The 21935-nt window shown below is 52.4% G+C and overlaps 1 protein-coding gene across 1 annotated transcript in view; it reads left to right on the top strand.

Moving 5' to 3' along the window:
* EPHB2 (EPH receptor B2) overlaps nt 1-21935 on the top strand; it is an 86610-nt gene that overhangs the window by 21945 nt on the left and 42730 nt on the right. The gene's annotated exons all lie outside the window — the stretch shown is intronic.

The raw sequence follows: 21935 nt of genomic DNA, 5'->3' as shown, positions 1-21935 counted from the left end.
CAGAGCTAAGCATTAACTCTGTGTAGACTCACCTTTCTAAGCACTTTATACATATTAACTCATTTACCCCCGACAGTGACCTTGGTGGTAGGCGTTGTTATTACCCCCATTTGTCATCTGGGGAAACCGAGCTACAGAGAGGTGAAGTAAGTTGCCAAAGGTCACACAGCCAGGATGTGGTCTGACTCCCAAGGCCACTCTCTTAACCACTTGAGAAGCTCCCAGTCCAGTGGAAGAGACAGAGCTGTATTACTGGGTAGCAGTTGCCCAGGGCAGGGACTGTATCTGACAACTTTCTGTCCCGGCGAGGTGCCTGCAACATAGCAGGTTCTCAATCAGTGTCTGTGGAATGAATGGGTGAATAAACAAACAAATGAATGAATGAACCTTAGAGCAATGTGCCAGGCTCTAATCATGGTATTAGTAGACAAATGGCAGGGGTTAGTGCCTAAATCACCTGAGTGACCATGTCATTTCTCAGTAGATGTCGTGGTCAGTTTTAAAGCTCACCTAAGACATGCGCTTTGCTGTCCATTCCTGTCTGTCACTACCCACTAATGGCCTTGTCGGTTATCCCTCCGATCTTAACCAGAGCCCTCTGCTGTCACTTCCGTCCTTGTAAGGCAGGAGGGAATCCGGGTGGCAGAGAGGGCCTGGTGCCAAGGAGACCATGCTCGACTCAAAGCTGGAAGTGGAGACTTTGGCCCAGGCATCCGTTTGGCCCTGGGCAGTCACATCCTTCTCTGAGCCTCGCTTTCCTCATCGTCACGAGGGGGATAATAATCACACCTCATCACGGGCTGTCGTGAGGTGCACCCGTGGCCACGCTTAGGAAACAGAAGCAGGTTGTTCTGGAAAGTTGCGACTTACAGGCTGATTTCAGGAGCAGGTGGGTCAGTCTTGAAGGCGGGAGCGGCAGGAGACCATGGGAGGTATGAACAGCAGCCTGGTGCCCTGTTGGCCCCACAGTCCACCTCCCCTCCCGGACACGCTGCCTGAACTGTCCCCATTTGATGAACTCCCGGGATGAAGGCCTCGTGTCTTCCAGGAGGGAGCCTGCTTTGGTGCACGCAGGTGCAGTGTACATTTTGACTCCCTGGCAAAGACGCATCCTTGGCCTCTCCCAGTGTGAGCTGAGTTCAGAGGGAACGAGACGCAGCTGGGGCAGAGGGCAGATGCCAGGAGCTGGGCAAGATCTGAGACCCTGAGCAGGCATCCTACGGGGCCTTGGGGCAGCTCGGGGAGCCACATGCCTGGGGCTGGGTGAGGGCAACAGGAGGACCCTAAAAATGGAGCAGGGAGCTGCCCGGAGCAGGTTTTTTCCCTTTCAACTTTCTGCCAAGGAGCAGCATGGCCATGGGCTCCACACGGCCCACAGAGGAGGTGCTGCCAGCCCACCGGGCACCTGTCCCAAAAGCCTAAATACAGGCTCTCGATGGGCAGTCAGCTCGCTGACTGAGAGTCCTTGGGGAGAAGGCGCTGCTGAAACAGTGGAATACTCGGAAGGAAACACTGTTACTCCTTCGCAGAAGCAGAAGGCTCTCACCCCTCATGCTCACGCAGGGCTCTACGGGGGGCAGAAGAAACTGCTGGCAGGTCCTCATTAAATCCAACCTCCTCTCTCCACCCTCACTGTCACCACCCTGTCCAGCCACCATCACGTCTGCCTGTTCAAATCACAGGCCATTTCACAGCCCTGCCGAACACCCTCCATGGGTTTCCCGTCTACTTTCTGTGTCCACGGGCCTGAGGCTCAGTCTCCCACTCTTTTCCCCTTGTTCACACCTCTCCGGCCACAAGGGCCTCTGCACTCCTCAGACACACTAGGCTTCTTTATTTACTCCTGGGGAAGGGCTTTTGCACGTGCTGTTCCCTCCGCCCGGAATCCCCTTCCCTGTGCTCTCCCCATAACCAACTCCTTCATGTCCTTCAGGTCTCAGCTCACATGTCACCTCCTCAGAGAAGCCCTCCCTGACCACCCCAGCTAGAGTTGTCCCCCAACTCAGCACCCTCCAGCACATCACCCTGTACTTATTTGATAACTTGTTTATTATTCATATTCCTCATCTGATTTTAAGCTCCACAAGTAGGGACCTAGCTTGTCTTATTTGCTGCTGTGTCCCCAGCAGCTAGAACAATGCCTGGCACATAGTAGGGCTTCGTGTCTGTTGAATGAATGATCCCTACTAGGAGGGATCTGTAATGCAAGCAACATTTCTTTTTTTTTTTTTAACATCTTTATTGGAGTATAATTGCTTTACAATGGTGTGTTAGTTTCTGCTTTACAACAAAGTGAATCAGTTATACATATACAAATGTTCCCATATCTCTTCCCTCTTGCGTCTCCCTCCCTCCCACCCTCCCTATCCCACCCCTCTAGGTGGTCACAAACCACCTAGCTGATCTCCCTGTGCCATGCGGCTGCTTCCCACTAGCTATCCACCCTATGTTTGGTAGTGTATATACGTCCATGCCACTCTCTCACTTCGTCACAGCTTACCCTTCCCCCTCCCCATATCCTCAAGTCCATGCTCTACTAGGTCTGTGTCTTTATTCCCATCCTACCCCTAGGCTCGTCATGACATTTTTTTTCTTAGATTCCATATATATGTGTCAGCATACGGTATTTGTTTTTCTCCTTCTGACTTACTTCACTCTGTGTGACAGACTCCAGGTCCATCCACCTCACTACAAATAACTCAATTTCTTTTTATGGCTGAGTAATATTCCATTGTATATATGTGCCACATCTTCTTTACCCATTCATCTGTTGATGGACACTTAGGTTGCTTCCATCTCCTGGCTATTGTAAATAGAGCTGCAATGAACATTTTGGTACATGACTCTTTGAATTATGGTTTTCTCAGGGTATATGCCCAGTAGTGGGATTGCTGGGTCATATGGTAGTTCTATTTGTAGTTTTTTAAGGAACCTCCATACTGTTCTCCATAGTGGCTATATCAATTTACATTCCCACCAACAGTGCAAGAGTGTTCCCTTTTCTTCACACCCTCTCCAGCATTTATGGTTTGTAGATTTTTTGATGATGGCCATTCTTACCGGTGTGGGATGATATCTCATTGTAGTTTTGATTTGCATTTCTCTAATGATTAATGATGTTGAGCATTCTTTCATGTGTTTGTTGGCAATCTGTATATCTTCTTTGAAGAAATGTCTATTTAGGTCTTCTGCCCATTTTTGGATTGGGTTGTTTGTTTTTTTGATATTGAGCTGCATGAGCTGCTTGTAAATTTTGGAGATTAATCCTTTGTCAGTTGCTTCATTTGCAAATATTTTCTCCCATTCTGAGGGTTGTCTTTTCGTCTTGTTTATGGTTTCCTTTGCTGTGCAAAAGCTTTGAAGTTTCATTAGGTCCCATTTGTTTATCTTTGTTTTTATTTCCATTTCTCTAGGAGGTGGGTCAAAAAGGATCTTGCTGTGATTTATGTCATAGAGTGTTCTGCCTATGTTTTCCTTTAAGAGTTTGATAGTGTCTGGCCTTACATTTAGGTCTTTAATCCATTTTGAGTTTATTTTTGTGTATGGTGTTAGGGAGTGTTCTAATTTCATACTTTTACATGTACCTGTCCAGTTTTCCCAGCACCACTTACTGAAGAGGCTGTCTTTTCTCCACTGTGTATTCTTGCCTCCTTTATCAAAGATAAGGTGACCATATGTGCGTGGGTTTATCTCTGGGCTTTCTATCCTGTTCCACTGATCTATATTTCTGTTTTTATGCCAGTACCATACTGTCTTGATTACTGTAGCTTTGTAGTATAGTCTGAAGTCAGGGAGCCTGATTCCTCCAGCTCCATTTTTCTTTCTCAAGATTGCTTTGGGGACTCCCCAGGCGGTCCAGAGGTTAAGGCTCTGCGCTTCCAATTCAGAGGGCGCAGGTTCAATCCTTGGTCAGGATCTAAGATCACACGTGCCATGCTGTGTGGCCAAAAAAAAAAAGAAAAAACAAGAGAAAAAAAAAGATTGCTTTGGCTATTCGGGGTCTTCTGTGTTTCCATACAAATTGTGAAATTGTTTGTTCTAGTTCTGTAAAAAATGCCAGTGGTAGTTTGATAGGGATTGCACTGAATCTGTAGATTGCTTTGGGTAGTAGAGTCATTTTCACAATGTTGATTCTTCCAATCCAAGAACATGGTATATCTCTCCATCTATTTGTATCATCTTTAATTTCTTTCATCAGTGTCTTATAATTTTCTGCATACAGGTCTTTTGTCTCCTTAGGTAGGTTTATTCCTAGATATTTTATTCTTTTTGTTGCAATGGTAAATGGGAGTGTTTTCTTAATTTCACTTTCAGATTTTTCATCATTAGTGTATAAGAATGCCAGAGATTTCTGTGCATTAATTTTGTATCCTGCTACTTTACCAAATTCATTGTTTAGCTCTAGTAGTTTTCTGGTAGCATCATTAGGATTCTCTATGTATAGTATCAGTAAAGCTGTCATTGTTAACATTTCTAAGGTCATGCAGAGAGCAGGAAGCAGAGACCCAGGTCTGTCTAAGTCCCCACTGTAACGTCTGTGTTATTAAAACAGGGGTTATAATCCTTGTTTTACATACAAGAGAACAAAGACTCAGAGAGGTGTGCTCCTGTGCCTAGAGACCTCAGCCAGGAAGAGTTGGGGCTGGGGTTTGAACCCAGAGCGCTGCTTTCTCTACAGAGACAGGGCTGACAGGAGGCCTGGGCAGCTGGGAGGTTGGCCAGGCCAGGCAGCGGTCTGTAATGCAAGGGGCTTTAGGGATGGACAGAGGCTGTTTGGTTTGGCAGCAGGGTCCAGGGTGCAGGGCACATCCCCAGAGAGAGCAGACCATAGTAATAATAATATCTAATATTTATTGAGCACTTACTGCACGTGTGGCAGTGTTCTAAGTGCTGTATGTATATTAACCATCGTTTCAACAACCCTAGGAGGGAGGTAGCATTATTATACCCATTTTGCAGATGACAGAACTAACCGCAGAGATGTTATGTGATTTTTCCGAGGTCACCCAGCTAGAAGTGGTCCATCTGGGTTAAGCTCGTGAGCTAACCATTACACGTACTGCCTCTCTGAGAAGACAAAGCCAGGCAGGGCTTCAGAGCCCTCAGGTTCAGGAAGGGGCTCCAAGCCCAGCAGAGTAAATGAAGCCTGCAGCCTGGGGCCACCGGATTCTGATCCTTGGGACCCTGACTGATCCCAGTCCCTTGGGACTCTAAGTCTGGTCAGATCTGGAGGCTGAGTCCAACCTCCGTGCAAGGTGCCCAGGCCCTGGAGCCAGGCATCGGGGGTGAGATGGATCCCAGCTCTGTGATCCCCCTGCTGCGTGCCCTTGGCCAGGACAATCGACCACTCTGAGCCTCACCTTCCTCGGCTGTGAAACAGGGCCAGGAGTTGATCAGGATGTTGTAATGGGAGGAGAGGAGATGACGGACATGAGCCAGGCTCCACCCAGCCTGGAGCCCGACCCCTTGATGAGCTAGCAGTGGGTGAGGGAAAGCAGATGGCTTCCATCTCAGTTTAAATCCCTGCTCTGCCACTCACTGAATCAGTGATGTTTGGCAAGAGACTTACCCCTCTGCCTTATCCCCTGTAAATGAGGATAATTATAGTATAACTTGAGATTATATAAATTAATCCACATAAGGTACTTAAAATAGTACCTGGCCCAGAGTAAGCGCTAAGTGTGAGCTGTTATTTATCAGAAGATTACAGATGTTAAAATAGTAGTTCTGGCCTCTCTTGTAACCAAGGAGACTCTCTCCAACTGGGTTGCCTTGAGGTCAAAGTAAGTTAGGAAGCTGTGCTCTCAAACCCTCACTTGGTGACAGCGTGGGCCTTCTCTGCAGGCTGCCCTTCCCCAGAAGTTGCCTCCCCTCTCTTCATCTCCAGTTTTCTCAAGGATTAGAGTCCTTCCCTCTGGGTGCTAGAACTAAGGGCTTGTCAAGTTTATGAGTTTTCTGAGCTGCTTTTCGTGACAACCAGGCCTCCCCATTTTTATAAGGACTGAGATAAGAGGAGAGTTGATGAGATTAGAGGGTTGTCCTCCTCTGCTTTGATGTCCGTCTCTCTCTCAGTTTCCTTCTCTTTTACAAAACCAAAGCACAAGGTGGGAACAGCAGCTCCAGGCCCCATAAACACGCCGTTCAAATAAAGGAGACATTTAGAGGAAGGTCGAAGTGCCATTTAAAGGTGTTCGCTCTAAAATGACCACGTCTGGGCAATTTGTCATGAAGTATACCGGCTGCTAGCCAAAGATCACTTGTTCTGCAAATCTTGCTGTTGGCTCATAATTTTCAACTTTTGACCCGTTAAAATTGAAAAGGTGCGGGATTTTTGTAAGCTTTTGGGATAGGAGTGTTTTAGAGTAACTCTTAAGGAAGCCATCTATCTCTGGGAAGGTTTGGGATCAGTTAGCCTTGGAGGGCCCTAGTGAGCAGGCTAGTCTCCCCAGGTCCCTGCTCTGCCGTGGGGGACTTTATGATCCAGGAATGTTCCAGTCCAGAGACTGAGCAGGCTTCTTCCTGATTCTCTGTGGGTTCACAGGCTGTCAAGCCGTAGGCAGAGCTACTTGACCTGCAGGCAGTGGGCACGGGGCATGGGTGGTAGGCTTACTGCTGTCCGCCCCTGCCTGCCTGTCCAATTTCATATCCTTTACCCCTGCACTCACAGGCTCAGGGTTCCAGCTGCAGGTCTCACATCTCTACACCTTTGCATGGGCTATTCCCTCTCTGCCCAGCATGCCCCTCTTTTCATTCTTTTGCCTTGTCCTTCTTTATCTTCCAAGACAGCTCAAGTGTTTACACCTCCAGGAAACAACAGTGTTAAGGTCCTCTCCTCTGGGCTCCCAGGCCCAGCACTCCTCCCCCTACCCCACACGTCCCCTGGCACTGGTCACGCTGTTTGGAAACTGCCCATTTACTTGGACATCTTCCCCACCAGGCTGGGAGCCCATTGAATCTTGGGTTCCTGGGCCCAGCCCAGGTCCCAGCCTGGAAGAGGTGAGGCCATGAGATACCTCATCTTTGGACTCAGAGGTAGTGCTCCACTGCTCCCCTCCCAGCGCTGTTACTGGCTGTGGGTGGATTAGTTATCCTCACAAAACCTTAACTGTCTTCTCTATAAATGGGAATGTCACTAGTACCTGCCTTGTAGGATTGCTGTAAGAATTGTTGATGAATGTACACTCTACAGTATTAACTCTGAATTTTCCCTACAAGGTGAGTCCTATTGATAGACCCATTTTCCAGATGAGGACACTGAGGCACAAAGAAAAGTTAGGTAACCTGCCCAAAGTCAGTGGTAGAGCCAGGGTTCAAGGCCAGCTGGACCCTGACTCCAGAGCCTGTGCCCCTAACCACAGTGATGCACAGTCCCGCCCCCATAACTTCCATGAAGCCGTCAGCCTGCCACATAATAGGTGCACAATAGATGGTATGAATGGTTGTTGTTAATAGCTCAGTTCATTTTTAATGATGCAAGAGGTGGAACTGGTTTCAGCAAAGGAGGAAAGGTTCGAGAACTAAGGAAAACAGAGAGGAGATGGGTCAGAATTGAGACAGGGGAGTGGGTCAGCTGAGGCCAGAGCAGGAGCTGCAGTGCGAGGAGGCAAGGGCCCAGGAAGGAAGGTGGGAGGGAAGGACTGAGGGCACACGGCGACCATTTGAGCACTGGCACAGGACCACCACTGGCTTCCCTGCTTTTAGAGAATAAAAACCCAGACTCCGTCAGTGACCACATACAGCCATTGTCACCTTTCTTGTGTTGTGTCCCCACCTTTCTCCCACGCAGCCCATGCTCCAGCCACCCTGCCCTCCTCGCCCCTCCGTGCCTTTGCACACACCGTTCATCTGCCTGGAAGGTCCTTCATCTCTTCTGGCCCTGACGGACTCCTACGTATCCTTTAATACGCAATTGAACTGGCCCTTCCTCTGGAAAGTCTGCTTTGATATCCTAGCTGATCATAATCACTCCCCCCTTCTAGAAGTGATCATCAAGGCCAGGGACTGTCTTATTCCACTCTGTGCCTAGTGCCCAACAGGGGGCTGGGCACAAGGTCATTACTTAGAATGTTGGGCTTTTTTTACTGAATAAGTCTGTCCTTAATTGAGGGCAGGCCATGGTGAGACCACACACGTGATCTCAAATCCCCCAGTATACAGGAGGGCTAGGACATGGAGGTAGAAACTGAGCAAGGTTAAGGAGAGAACGCATTACTTCCCAGAGATCCGGGCAAGGGGATGCTCCAGGGCAAGTCAGGCTCCAGAACTCTGCTGTGTGCCTAGAAAATGCTGCTTGGAGAGTTTGAACCTGGGACTCTACTCCCAGCCCCTCCAGCACCATCCAAAAGGGACTGCAGATAGAAAACCAGCTGGACGCCTCAGATATCCTGTCCAGTATCACTCATTGGACCTCCTTAAAACGTGGAGCTCAAAACTGACCCTGCCTGAGCAGCAGGGAGGATGCTGGCCTGTCACTCTCCTTCTGCTCTTATAGCCTAAGACCACATTGGCTTTTTCAGCAGCTTTGGCTTATGGTCAACTCAAACCCCCAGATCTTTTTCACTGGATGGCTGCCAAGCCACATCTTGTGCATTTGATTTATGGCTTGGGTTCACTGAGGCTCACTCCTGCTCCCCAGAAGCCGACAGGAGAGGGGCAACGGTTTCTGTACCCCTAGGAGGGAGAGCGACTGCAGGCTCCCCAACCCAGGAGCCTCAGTGTGAATGTGGGCAAGCTCCCCTTCTCCCTGTTTGTGTTTCTTAGTCCCTTCTCCTTGAGGCACCAAACGCTGGGACCTCTTGAGTGGGGTTTTCTTTAGCATCCAAGTCACAGGCCACCAGGGCTTGAGAAGACCAGTCTTCTGGGTTACTGGGGTGAAGCAGTAGTTCTGGAAAGCACCCAGAAGGGCAGACAGAGAGGGGCAGGTGTTGGAGGCCCAGGCTCCTGAACTTGGTGTCCGTGTGTCCTGGGGAAGGCAGTTCATTGCTCTGAGCCTTATTTTCTCATCTGCAGAACAGGGGTGACAAATCCTGACCTCATGGCATTCTTAGGACAAAAGTGCCCAGGCAGCAAGTGCGTTCGCAGACGTAGTGGTGCCTGTCTGGGGTCAGAGACAGCTGGGGCCAAGCAAATGGGTGTCAAATTGGTGATGTCCTGCTCTTACCTCATTACATGGAGAGGAACCGAGGCCCTGAGTTTGTACCATCTTTGCAAATACTGTGCCCGCTCATTCCTCTCCTCAGGGATTGCCTTTTAAATGCTACCTTTCAGAAAGGCCTTTCCTGACCACACTCCCTAAGGTGACCCGCTGTGGTCCTGCCTCAGCCCCCGCTGTCTCCTTCGTGGCCATCGCAATTCGAGTAGAGTATTTGTGTTTGTCCACTGCTTCTTTCCCTCTGTTCTCTCACTAGACCCTCAGCTCCATGAGGGCGGGGACTGCATCTTCCTCGCCCACCACTGTCCCCTCCGGCCCCAGCACGTGGTCGGGACACGGTGGAGTGTGAACAGGGACCATCAGGGACTTCAAAGATGTTCCTTTGGACCCTGGCTGCAGACTCTGATTGTGTTCAGCGAGCAAGGGGATGCGTACAGAACCCAAAAGAGAAGCACGTGTACATTTCCCTCTGCCACGAACAAGGTCACTTCCCCTCCCGGGGCCTCAGTTTCCCCAGCTGTAAAATGAGAGACTGAACTAACTCCTTTCTCTCAAGTCCTTCAAGCTCTAAAAGACTCAAGTCGACACAGGAAGGGGGAGGAAATTACATTGAATTGTATCGCCTGTTGGGTTGAAAAAAACAACTTCAGCCAGGAAATCTCTCGTACTCTGTCACTTTCTCCACTGGCCTGGAAAACACAGCCGTGCACAGGCCCAGGCCTGCGGAGCCCACACCGCAAAAGTCACAGGCCCCCTCCTGACCTGGGCCCGGGCAAAGGGGGCCCCTGAAAGGTGTATGGCAGCTGCTTCCCGGGGGGTCCTGGGGTTTGTTGCCTTAACCGAGCTCGCAGAGCAGGTAAAAAATTCCAGACATGTTCTCCACTGACAGCTAATTGTGTCCTTTATTAATGACCATGGCTTTCTTGGGGCAGGTGGGAGGAGGTAGGAGCCCAGGGGGCTCCCTCAGGTGGAGCTGATGACCACGTTTCTGGATCCCATATAAGGGGAAGTGCTCCATGAGGTGACCCTGAAAATGCACCTCCCCCCCCCCCCAGCTGGAGAGGAGAGGGGGCTTTCCCAGGCTCCCCAAGCCCCAGTAGGGGCGGCTGGCGCCAACAGGATGATGCAGGGATTTTGGAATCTGGCGGCCCAGGTTCTAGGTCCTAAGCCGGCCTCTCAGAACACAACACCAAAGTCCAGTGGATGGCCTGAAGCAGGGATCCACAAGGGGGGGGCTATGGCCTGCAGGCAGCTTGGGAGATGCTCCCAGCTCCATCCGGCCATCACCCCCACTCATGGCATGAGGACCCGGCCTGACAGGCCCTTCCTCAGTGACCTACTACACCACCTGTCAATACAGCAGCCAGATGTGCCGGGGGACTCAGGCCTGCCCTGCCAGATGTGTCAAGCTCTCCGAGCACATCCGGCTTCCCCTCGGGCACATCGTGATTATTATTTAACACTCGCTTTTCCAGCATGTGTGAGTCCTGAGGATTACAGGCTGGGAAGCTCCGCCATGTTGATCCAGCTTAAGGTCTGGGGGCCTGGAGCCCCACTGCTCGTCTGTGGGGCTGTTTTCTCAAGGACCCAGTGAAGACCTTTACAAGCCCTGTTGCAGTAATAGTCTCGAGCTGGAGGGAGGGCTTTTGTGGAGCTTTATTTGTTCCCCATTTTCTCACTAGGATCCCATGTTAGCCTGGGGAGGAAGGTGGGGAGTACAACATTTACCCCAATTATAGATGAGGGATGTGAGGCTCAGAGAGGGATGTAGTGAAGAAGTAGCTCAGCTAGGACTTGAACCAGGCAAGGGAACCGCACGTACAAAGGCCCTGAGGCTAGAGGAGGCCTGATATACTCCAGGACAGCCAGGAAGCTAGTGTGGCTGCAGTGGGGTAGACAAGAGGGAGGCTTCTAGGAGTGAGTTCAGAGAGGCAAAAGAGATACAATTACAACAAAAAGAATAAAAGGCCTAGGGATAGATTTAACCAGAGAGGTAAAGGGGGGCTTTGTAGGCTATTGTTTTTTACTCCAGGTGAGGTGGGAGCTGCGGAAGGGCTTGGAGCAGAGAAGCAACACACCACTGATTCCTGTTCTCCAGGATCCCTCTGGCTGGTGTGTTGAGAGCAGGCTGCAGCCAGGGGAGAGTGGGGAGGTCGGAGGGCAAGGACAAAAGCCAGGAAACCAGTCGGGAGGCTACTGCAGTGAGCTGACAACTACTGCTCCTCTGCCCCTCTTTCTTCCTTTCCAGTCTGGGTATCAGGACTCCTGGGCTGCAGCCCCAGCTCCATCAGCCACTAACTTGCTGTGTGACCTTAGGCAAGTCACTGTCCCTGTCTGGGTCATGTATTCTGTAGTCATAAAATGAGGCGCTTGGACCAGAAGATAGTGAAGGTCCTTCTGACTTCCAGTGACCCAGACCCACCTGCTTCTCCAGGCTTATCTCCCACCTCTCCCAGACTTGAACTTCATGCTTCAGCGACCCTGAACTATTTGCAGCTACACACACACGCACGCACACACATACGCGCGCAAGCGCACACGCACCATACTACTTCAGGCCTCCATGCCTTTGCACTGGCTGCCCCTCTGCCTGCAGTGCCCTCTCCCACCGGCCACCCGGACTATGGAGAGCCTGTGTTCTTCAGCAGCTCTCAAGCTCGCTGGCATCTCCTGCACAGCCTCTCCCTGACCCACCCCTGACACACACACCCCCACCTCACCCCACCCTGCTTCCTCAGTGTTCCAGGGCACTTCCACAGGCCATGCTGTTCTTTAAGAGACAGTTGATGGGGGCTTCACTGGTGGCGCAGTGATTTAGAGTCCGCCTGCCGATACAGGGGACGCGGGTTCGTGCCCCGGTCCGGGAGGATCCCACATGCCGCGGAGCGGCTGGGCCCGTGAGCCATGGCCGCTGAGCCTGCGCGTCCGGAGCCTGTGCTCCGCAACGGGAGAGGCCGCGGCAGTGAGAGGCCCGCGTACCGCAAAGAAAAAAAAAAGATGAAGTGGATGTGGACTCGGAACTGGCTTCAAATCCCAGCTGCATCTCTGGAGTTGCCTAATGTTTTTGAGCCTCTGTTTCCTCTGATAATTATACTTCCTACTCCCAGGGTCAAGGTGAGGATGCAGGAGAATTGCAAAGCGTGTACGTAACCCAGCGCCTGGCACATGGTAACTGTCTGGAATCTGGGAAGCCAGATTCCAGCTGAAGAAAAAGAGCCGTCACGTGAACAGAGGTGGCGGCAGGGGGGGTGGGCGTACCCTGGACAGTGTGGCCCCAGATCCCTGGAATAGCCCTGGTCAGGAGCCCAGGACGGCCTCCAGTAGCCCCATGACCTGAGGGCACTCCTGTCCCCCTCTCCGCTCACCTCCTACATCAGGGTCTGGTCAAAGCTGCCTGCCGGCAGACACACCACACTTAGAAACGTCCTTAATTGCTTCACCGTAGTGGGGAGTCACCCTGCAGGCAGATAATTAAAAAGTTCAGAGCTTGATTAATTGGGAGGAAATTGGAGGAATGGGGCTGCCTGCTGGGCGGGCGGGAGCCCTCAGCCCCCACCGTGAGGATGGCAGGAAGGGAGGTGGGCCAGAGCCGGGACTGGCGGCCTGACGTAGTATCCAGGGGCTGGCGAGCCGGGAGTAAATCGCCCTTAACCCACCTTCATGGCCGTGGGGTTCAGGGTCTGGCTCCTGCAGGCGTCTGTGAGCTCGCCCCTCCGCACCTTGGGGCCTTCTAGCCTGCTGTCGAGTGAGGGGTTACAGAGGGCCTGCTCTGTACCAGGCAGTGAACAGGGCAGGCACGGGGGCTGCCCTCATGGAGCTCACACTTGGGTAGGTGGGATAGTGGGAGGCGGGGAGACAGACGTTAACCAAATGCCAAGAAGAGAGCCCGCTACTGGGGGCCCCGGATGAGCCCTGGAGTCTCTGACATGGTCCAGAGGCCTAGAACACAGTCTCCAGTCCGCACACAAGCTGGGTGACCTTAAGCACAAGATTCCACCTTTCTCAGACTCAGTCAGTCAGTCCACAAACACTTCCTGAGACCCCCTGTCCATCACCTCTCAGCCAGACCCCGGGGCTGAGAGGTGCCAGACGCTATGGGCACCCACTGCCACCGGGCTCAGGGCCTTGTGCAGGGGCAGTCACGCCTGTATAATCATGCAGGAGCAGAGGCGAGGGGCTTCAGGAGCACAGAAGGGAGGCCCTAAACCCGGCCCTGGAGAGGGTGGCATCCCAGGAGAAGGACCCAAAGGAGCTGGAGCTGAGATGTGAAGGGCGAAGAGGAGTTAGCCAGGCTGGAGCTGGGACCGCGTAGCAGGCAGAGGTGACACCGAGCACAGCCCGTTGGGGAGCCGGAAGCTGCCTCCTGTGACCCGAGCCCAAGGCACGGCTGGGAGGCTGTGGGAGCTGAGGCCGGCGAGGTGGACCCTGACGGGGAGGCTGAAGCGGGCGGGACGCGCCACAGGCACAAGGGAGCCACTGAAGGGTCTTGAGCAGGGAAAGGACTCAGCAGCCGGCCGCGTGGAGGCTGGCCTGGGGGAAGCCCTGGGTTCCCCTCTCAGGCAAAGAGGAGGCGTGTTAACACAGCTCCTGCCTTCTGACTTCTGTCGTCCTGCCAGCTGCTGGCAGGGATCCACAGAGCCCGGGTCCCAGCAGGGGCAAGTGGGGGGAGCCTGGGCATGTGGGGGAGGGGGACAGGATGACTGACATCCCCTGGGTGGTCCCAGTAGGAGCTGCCACAGCAAGGGGATGACCCTGAGGCACTTCCTGGACTTAACCTGGAAGGGCAGGGCCCCCTTGAGGGAGGAAGGGCTGGTCAGGGAGGGGCCCCCTTCATCAAGCTGGAACACTGAGGGCCTCGGAAGCAATGTGAGAGCGTGGACTGTGGGGACACAGGCTCTGCCCCTATGTCTCTGAGTGACTTTGGACGAGGCACTTCCTTTCTGTGAGCCTCAGTTTCCCAATCTCTAAAATGGGAATAACACCTCCTATTGCACAGGGTGATTATGAGGACTGATGAGGTTATGGGCTCCGGAAGCTCCTGGCCCAGCACCAGCAGGCACATGTAGACACACAGTGATCAGAAGCTCCTCTTTCCAGCCCAGGAGCTTGTCGCCTGCTTCCAGTGTGGCTTTGCCCCGGCACAGATCAGCACCCTTGCCCAGCCCAGCTCAGGGGTACTGACTCCACTGGCTTAACTTCAGCAGCAAAAGCAGGAAGCGTGCAAAATGCAAAAGACACTTTGCATGAGGGAGACCCCAAAACCCCACCCACTCAGCCACAAGAACACCACAAGTTCAGCCCTGACAAACACTCAGCATAAGCCCCTAAAAACACGCAGATCAGTTCTTTCAAAGTTCAAGGAGAATGCAGGGCCCAGGGCTGGGTGCCTGAGCCTGTCCACAGCCAGAGTCCCGAGCCTGGAAGAGGCCACAGAGATGGTCCCAGCCACAGCCAAAGTAGGCAGGAAGTGGCCTGGACTCACAGAGCAAGGGGCTGAGGGGGCAGCCGAGCCCTGGCCTCCGCACTCTGGGCCTAGGACTCTTTTCTCTGTCCGAACTCCTCTCCCTGACCCACATCCAATACTACCTGGAGATCCCAAGGCAGGAAAGTAAGCCAGCTGCCCTTCAAACCTGGCACTGCTGAGCCCAGGGCCCCTCCGCCCACAGTGGCCAACAGTCAGCCCTGGTTGAAGACAGGTGTCCCAGCCTCTTGCTCAGGTGTAGCCTCTAACAGGCAGGGCCTGGGCCTTTTGTCTGCATGACTCAGTGCCTAGTACACAATAGGGGCTTAATAAGCACCTCTTGAAAAAATTCATAACTCACCATCTCCCCAACTGGACCCACACTCCTGAGGGCAGGGACTACTTCTTCTTTGTCTCTCTATCCCCAGGTCTTAGCACAGAGCAAGTGGTGGGCCAAGAAAGAATGTATATAATAAAAGCAAACACTTGCATAGCCCTTAATATGAACCAGGCAGGCACTATTGCAAGTGCCTTCTGTGAATTAACTCGTGTAATCTTCCCAGCAAATATAAGAGCAGTGTCATCATTCCCCCCATTATATAGACAAGGAAGCCAAGGCACAGAGAGTTAGGTGACTTACCCAGAGTCACACTGTTAGCAAGAGGCAGGCTTGGGATTCTGCCCTGGCAGCCAGCTACACAGTTCATGCCCAGGTTCAACTTCATCAAGTTCTCGGGAGCGGGAGCTAGACTGTGGTGAGCCTGCCTCTACTCAGAGCCACACACAGAGCCCTCTGGTCTACAGGACCCCCCAGGAAGATAGAGAAACTCCTTGCCCACCCTGGAGGCCTGGCACACTGGGCCTGACAGCATCTGAGTCCACTGTGGCACCAGGCATTCTGGGGCTTAATCCGGAGTCTCTGGGAGGCGAAGGGGGAGCACAGCCACAGGCCAGCCAAGGAGGCTTCGAGGATCACCCGGTGCCAATTAGCAGCCCCGCCGTGCCAGGGCCAGATGGAGCCCTGCCTCGGCCTGACTCATGGCTCATTCGGTCAATTATCACCTATCCCCGGAGCCCAGGGGGAAGGCCAGGAGAAAATCTGTTTCCCCGTAATCCTCTCTCCTCCTCCCGGCCGACTGCCATCCCTGCCTTCGGTTGCCTGGCTATGGGCTCTGGGCGTCTGCAGAAGGCAGGTGCTGGTTGGCTGCTTTGGCTCCAAGTCCTGGGTTTGGGGCCCAGGCTTTGGCTCTACCTTGCTGAGTGACCCCAGCAAGCCCTGTCCCCTAAGTAGCCCTGACAAGATGGTCTCCACTCAGCAACTTGATAATTTTGTGTCCTGGAACCACAAAGACCTGGAGTCAAACCTCAATTCTGCCATTTAGTAGCTGCGTGACCTTGAGGCATTCACTTCACCCCCTCTGAGCCTCACTTTCATCACCTGTAAAATGGGGGTGATAATGGTACCTACTTCCGTGGGTGGTCATGTGGATTTAGTGAGAGAACCCATGTAAATCACTTGCACTGGGCTTGGCACCCGGAAAGCTCATAATAAGTGGGAATTTTTATTGTCCTTGCATGCTGGGTGAGTAATAATACCTAACATCTATATAGCGCTTGCTGTATGTTCTAAGCACTTTATGTATGTTAACTTATCAAACCCACAGCTCCTGCCCTCAAGTTGTTCACTGTCCAGTTAGGAAGACAGACCTGCCTTCATTCGGCAAACTGAATTAACTGAGCACCTACTATGTGCCATACCCTGTACTAGGTGCTCGGGGTGTAGAGATTAAAGCCCCAGCCCCTACTTAAACCAGGGTTCACCAACTAGTGGGTGGTTACATATGGGTGAGGTCCAGTGGTGGGATGGGCTGTTTTTTGGTGGCTTGGATCACAAGAACTGACTCTGGGCATTTCTTCCCAACTCCGTATTCAGTTATCTTAGATTGGTAGCATGAAATTTGCCCTGATGGGAGCATCTTCACCATAGAAATTGGCAAACACAACAAATCAGGGCTTCCCCCCCCTCCCCAGCCATTTACCAGCACACAGCCGTCCATGGAGTCTGAGTTGTGTGCTGTAGAGAGTGGAGGGCAGGCCTCCCAGAGGTACACATGTCAGATTCACCAATCCAGCAGGGCAGGAGGATGGGAGAGAAGGACATTCAGGCATGGAGAACAGTGCGTGTGCAGCCAGGGCATCCAGAGAACTGCCAACAGAAGAGAGAGGTGACAGATGGGGCTGAGAAGCATTCAGGAGGGTTGTCTGGGACTGAGGGCATTTCTGGGATGCAGAACTTCCAGCTTGAAAACTGGGGACAACTTGGTCACCCTGGTGGACAGGCTGACGGGAGGACCCGTGGGGAGAACATTGAGAGGTGGAGAGGGATCTGAGCATCAATGCAGCCTGGTGAAATTGACATGATAACAGCGGTAACAACCTGGCATTTACTTGGCCAAGTATTTTCTACCCCACTTTCTCATCTGATTCTCACAAAACCCTATAAGGGGTATATTCGTTCACTCAGCAAATGTATATTGAGCACCTGCTATGTTCCCACTTCTCCGCCAGGAGCTAGGGAACCAATGAGAACCAGACAAACCCGGTTCTTCTTTTCCTCTCCAGGTACTTCCAGTGCAGGGTGAAGACAGATGGCACACAAGACAGACGTAATTGTTTTCTAATACAATTACAAATTGTGATGAGGCTCAGCGAAGGAAACAGAGACTAAGACTGAGGGGAGTGGCAGGAAGGGTCAGGAAGACCCCAGAGCCGCCCTTGCAGGGCTAGGTGTATGCATTCATTCTAAGTATGCGGGGAGCCCCTGGTGACTTTGAGCTCTGATTCGTTCTCGTCAAATCACTCCAACCACTGCGGAGGATTGGCGGGGAGGCAGAGGTGGAGCAGGCTAGCCATTCAGAGGCTCTCACTGCGTCTGCACCGCGCAGGTATCAACAGCTACCTTCCCAGAGGAGGAGGCTGAGTCCCAGAGAGGGCGGGAGACCTGTCTGAACCCACACACCTGTCAGAGGTGAAGCCACCCAAGTCTGTGACTGCAGCTCTCATTGTTTTCTTAACACTTCTGTACAGGAGACTCAGGTGTTGGCAGGACGGGGTGCCTTCCCAGCTGAGAAGCTAGGAGCAGCGTGACCCCTGGGCCCCGGGCAACGTGGATGGGGGAGCTGCCCCGGACCCCTCTTTGTGGGAGAAGAGGTGGCTGATGGGAGCTGAGGCCCTGGCACACCCTAGTCACTCGGTACACCTGGGATCAGAATCCGCCTCTGCTGGTAAAGAGCCATGTGCGTCTGCTCGTCTCTGGACCTCAGTTGCCTCAAATGTCAAACAAGGTAGCTGAGCTGGATACTCCCAGCTCTCACTACACCCATCCATCACTCACTAGGTACCTGACCTTGTATTCACAGTTTACAGTCCAGCCAGATAATTACAGATTTGTAAGTAATTAAAGTGGGAACCTCAACCCTTTGTGGGGGCTGAGGGAAGACTTCCTGGAAGGCGGTGTACCTTCACTGTCTTAAAGGGGTGTACGCGTTTGCCTGATGACAAAGGGAGGGCATTCCAGGTAATCAGGGCAGGAGAGACACAGGCCAGAGGTGTGTGTGTGTGAGCCTGGGTGGCACCATATGTGGTTGACTGTGGAGCATCAGGCACAAGGCTTGGGGTGGTGGGCACTGAGAGGGGGCAGGTGCCAGCCTTGGGGTCCTGAGTACCCGGAGGAATTTAGGGAGCTCTTGTGGATTTTTCTTAAGTAGGAGTTTTATTGTGATATAACTCACATACCATACAATTCACCTATTTAAATTGTACAATTAAGTGATTTTTAGTGTTTTCACAGAAATGTGTAACCATCACCACAGTCAACTTTAGAACATTTTCATCACCTCCGAAAGAAACCCCATACCCATTAGCAGTCAGTCCCCATTCTCTGCTCTCCCCAGCCCCTGGCAACCACTAATCTACTTTCTGTCTCTATAGATGTGCCTAGTCTAGACATTTTCATGTAAATGGAAACGTACACTATGTGGCCTTAGTGTCTGGCTTTTTTCATGAAGCACAGAGTGTTTTCAAGGTTCATCCATGTTGTAGCATGTATCAGTACTCCATTCCTTTTTATGACCGAATAGTATTCCATTGTATAGCATTGTGGATTTTTAAATGACACAGAAAGGTTTGTGCTTTAGAAAGCTGGCCCTGGAGCGTGGGCAGGAGGAGGCCAGATGGCCGTGAGGGGCTGAGGAGTGCGTGGGAGGAGCTTTCTGGATGCCCACGGGGGTGGGAGGGCCGCAAAGAAGAGCCAGGACTGGGCCCTGCTGAGGAGGAAAGACCTGGTAATTGATGGGCTGCAGGGGGTAAGGGGAAGGACGAGGCACCCAGGGTTCCTGGTGACCGGGTGGAAAACGACACCGCTTCTCAAGACAGAAGAGCGGGTTTTATGAAGCACAAAGATACAAAAGATACAGAAAGCGTAGAATGCCCGGTGGGAGGGCCGAGTGATGGCCGGGCAGTACACCTAGTGGAAAGAGGCAGCCTGGGGAGTCAAAGAGGGGCCAAGACATGGCGATGGGAAAGGACGGTCGGGAAGGTGGTCCAGATGGAGGGGCTGGAACAGCGTAGAGGGGAGAGTGGGCAGCCACCCACCAGCCAGGCCCGCGGAACCGCCAGCAGATGGAAGAGGCGTGCTAAGCTGGGCAGGCTCTCGCCTGAGAGGGAGCCAGGAGGATCCCAGTCTTGGGACCAAAAGCTTCTGGCATCTATCAGGATAGTCCTAGACCCTCACAGGATCCCTGTGTCCCCATTCTACAGCAGAAGAAACTGAGGCTCAGAGAGGTCAACCGCTCAACTAGAGCCAGGGCTGCAGCCTGCGTGTCTTAACTAGACAGTGCCGAGATGGTGGGCTGCCCCTTCGTCCAGCCAGCAGGGAGAGGTTGGTGCCTAAGAGGGAGGGCAGGCAGGAGGACTCCGGGGCTCCAGGGCCAGCACGGCAGAGTGCAGAGAGCCCTGGACAGGCGCCCGGAGCAGAAGCAGCCAATCCCTGCCCGGCACTCATGGACTGTTGGCCCAATGCAAGTCTCCTAAGGGCAGAAGAGTGGTGGCTAGGGAAGTGGCCTCTGCAGTCCGACCACCCGGGATCAAATCCCAGCTCTGCCACCGTAAGCCCACATCCTCGGAAAGTTGCTTCACCTCTATGCTTTCTTTCCCCCATCAGAAAATGAGGGTGACAACATTACCTCTGTCATAGGGCTGGGTGAGGCATCGATGAGTTACTATGGGTTAAGTCCTTAGAACAGTGCCAGCATTTAATAAGCACTCAATAAATGTTGTCCATTCCATATTTACACTCTGAGCCCTGGTTTCTGTACGATGGATGCCCGAGGCACTCACTGCCATCCTCCTCTTTGGTGTCACCATAGCCTGGTTGGTTGCATCAAAGTACTGTCTTTTCCTTGTCTGGCGGCTCCTTAAGGACTGGGCTGAAGCCGAGATCTTCTCTGAGATCCTGGCAGGGCCTGGTCAGGGTGGCATCAGCCAGGGCTGCAGGGTTAGGAAGGGTGCCACCTTCTGGAAACTCCCTCCAAAAGGCAGGCAAAGTAGGGCCCCAGGGGGGTGGGGGATTCTGTCTTCTAGCACCCTAGGGGGAACTGTCCTTGGCTTATTTACTGGAACTTCCCTGAGATTGTAACTGCAACCCCTGCCTGACCCTGAGCCAGGCCCTGTTCATCACATACAATCCTCATGGCTACTCTATGGGGTAGATGCTCTCTTACCGATGAGAAAACTGTAGCTCAGAGAGGTTGAACTACCTTTCTGAGGTCACCCAGCAGACTGGTACGTGAGCCAGATACAGTTTAATAATGCCAGGAATTGTTTAGGCAGTTTTGCCTGAATTAACCAATGTAATCCTCATAACAACTCTAGGAGGTAGGTACTATTGTCCCCATTTTACAGATGAGGAAACAACTTAAGTGACTTGTTCAAGGCCAGATGGCAGGGACAGATTGCTAGGATGGGATTTGCTAGGCAGCTTGCACACTAACCACCATTCCTCACTGCCTTTCTACTTATGTGATCCCCAAAGCCCAAGCTCCTTCCACTTCAGCAGGCGGCTTCAGGAAGTATTTATGGAGCGCCTGCTCAGTGCCAGGTCTATGCTAGGCACAGGGCAAGGAGCTGTGGTTCAGACAAGGCTCCGATCCTGGGGGAGCCGAGGGCATGGCCAAGAGATCCCCTTGATGAATAATTATGGCAGGGGGGTAAAGTACCCTGAACTCAAGTCATGTAAGACCGAGGAGGGCAGCATCTCTGAGGCTGGAGCTGGTTGAGGAGTTGGGAGGAGGGTGAGTTGCTAAGACTTGGACTTGCAAGATAAGCTTGAAGACTGGGCCTGGAAAAATGATTTCAGGAAATCTGTGTGAGCCATTTACACGAGGAAACTAACACTCAGAGAGGTGGAGTTGCTTGCCAAAGGTCACACAGCACATGAACATGGAATGCAATCCAGGTGAGAGCCCCCGGCCCGTGGACAATTCAGCCACATTTCATCCCAAGGAGGAACTTGTCCATTGGAAAGCTCTTCCCTCTCCACCTCTCACTTACCCCTTGCTTGATCCCCCACCTGAGGCACCACAACAGAGCTGAGATTATGAACCCCAGTAAGCAGAAGAAGGCCAAGAAAGGGGCAGGGCCTACACCCCAGGCCTCCTGATTCCCAACCCAGGGCCAGGAGGAAGGGAAGGGTGGATTTGCACATAGGCCCACACAGGAGTGGTCACCCTAAGCCCTGAGCTTTAGAGCCTGAATCCAAATCCTGAGCATCCCCCCAGAGCAGGGAAGAAGGCCAAAGCCCAGGGGAGAGCCCAGATTGCTGAATGCCCACCAAGTGTAAATACTGCCCTCCCCAGGCTGTCCCTGGTACTGCAAGCCCTCTTTATCTCAGTAAATTGATCAAACACCTGCTCTAATAACAGCTCCTACTCCCTGGGCACCTGTACTTTGCAAGACCTCATGCCATGTGCCTTACACACTTATGCCAAGTGCTCACAATAGACTGCAGAAATGGGTCTTAACATCATAGTTTTCCTAATAAAGAAACCAAGTCTCAGAATGGTTAAGCCACTTGTCTGGGCCACACAGCTAGAAAAAGGCCAAAGCAGCAGACCCAGGTCTGTCTGCTTCCAAAGCCAGCGTTCTTTCCTGCTCTACCACATCACCTCTCTACATGCCCCGTGCTTAGGACTTTTTTTTACTGTAATCATTGCTATCATCTGGAACCCAGGAATCTAGTTACAAGAATCAGAGCCCAGCCAGCCA

The sequence above is a fragment of the Delphinapterus leucas genome, chromosome 1, assembly GCF_059928025.1.
Source record: "Delphinapterus leucas isolate spDelLeu-1000000601 "Yukka" chromosome 1, BTC_Dleu_Yukka2, whole genome shotgun sequence".
Taxonomy (NCBI): Eukaryota; Metazoa; Chordata; class Mammalia; order Artiodactyla; family Monodontidae; genus Delphinapterus; species Delphinapterus leucas.
Note: the sequence above shows the minus strand (reverse complement) of the source record. Positions and strands in the feature narration are given on the sequence as shown.